The following is a 1,337-nucleotide window of genomic DNA, read 5'->3' as shown; positions in this document are numbered from 1 at the left end:
TGCCTCTAAGGAGCATCCTGGCTGCCCTTCATCCAAGACAGGTTTGTTTCTTCTTTTGGTAAGCCATGATACTTCACAGCACCATAATTCAAACGCATCGACTCTTCTTCAATCTTCCTTATTCAATGTCCAACTTTCATGTGCCTATGAGGTGATGGCATGGCTTGAGTCTGGAGCACCTCGGTCTTCAAAGTAACAGCCTTGCTTTTCAGCACTTTGTGGTCTTGTGCCGCAGATTTACCGAACGCAATGCACCCTCTTATCTCTTGATGGCTGCTTCCATGCGGATTGATTGTGGATTCAAGCAAGACCAAAGCTTTGACAGCCTCCATCTTTTCTTGGCTCATTCCGATGTTACCTACTGGTCCAATGGTGAGGGTTTTGTTTGTTTACAATGAGGTGTAATCCATGCCCCAGGCTTCCGTCCTTGATGTGTTTGTGCTCCCCTTTGTGTCCTTTCTCAGCCTAAAATCCTAGAAATAGCACCAGGAGCGGGCACATTGACAATAGCATTTGCTATCAAGTTGATCCCATTTCCTGGCAATCCCACGTGTGTCCCAGTGGGACTGTGTTCGACAGGGTTTTCCATGTCTGATTCTATGCAAATAGATCTCCAGGACTTTCTTCTGAGGCTCCTCTGGGTAGACTCAAACTGACAACCTTTTGGTGAGGAGGTGAGCTTGTTAACCATAGGCACAGCCCAAAAAATGAGTACATCAATCCAGATATTTTCCAGCAGTGTTATTTCCATTTCTGTTCTCTCGACCATGAAAGAATCCATTTCTTTTGACTGTCTTTGCTCTGAGGATTGCTATTGTCATCTCGTGGCATTGAATTGAGTATGGCTCCCAAGCACCCCGGCGCTACAGAGTAGAACTCGTCTAAAGGGTTTTCTTGGCTGCAATCATTATGGAAGCAGATTTTGCCAAGTGTTTCTTCTGAGGAGTTCCTGGGTTGTGCACTTAACCTTTATATAAAACTCTCATATGAGTTTCTGTGGATTTGTTTTTCTAAAGTACCTAGACTAACACAGATGTTAACTGAAAGGTTGATGGTTTGAGTCTGCCTAAAGCTACCTCAAGGTTCTAACTGCCAACCTTGAGTTGCTGGCCAAGTGCCACCATTTGCATCACAGGGTGTGTTAGGCTGGGGTCCCTAGAGATGCAAAACTAGTGACCCTTGCAGAAAGAGAGAAAGAGACATGTTCATCTCTGTGAGAATGGCTCACAGAGCTGCAGAAGTGGGTGAGGTCAGTCCAATTCCAAGTCTGCGGGTCGGATATTAAGCTGGGGGCTTTGCCTGACTTGCATATCTTCGGGGGCTGATGAATCTAAGAT

The sequence above is a fragment of the Echinops telfairi genome, unplaced genomic scaffold (assembly GCF_000313985.2).
Source record: "Echinops telfairi isolate 266 unplaced genomic scaffold, ASM31398v2 ScPeMD7_9;HRSCAF=40, whole genome shotgun sequence".
Classification (NCBI taxonomy): Eukaryota; Metazoa; Chordata; class Mammalia; order Afrosoricida; family Tenrecidae; genus Echinops; species Echinops telfairi.
This window is presented reverse-complemented; position numbering follows the sequence as displayed.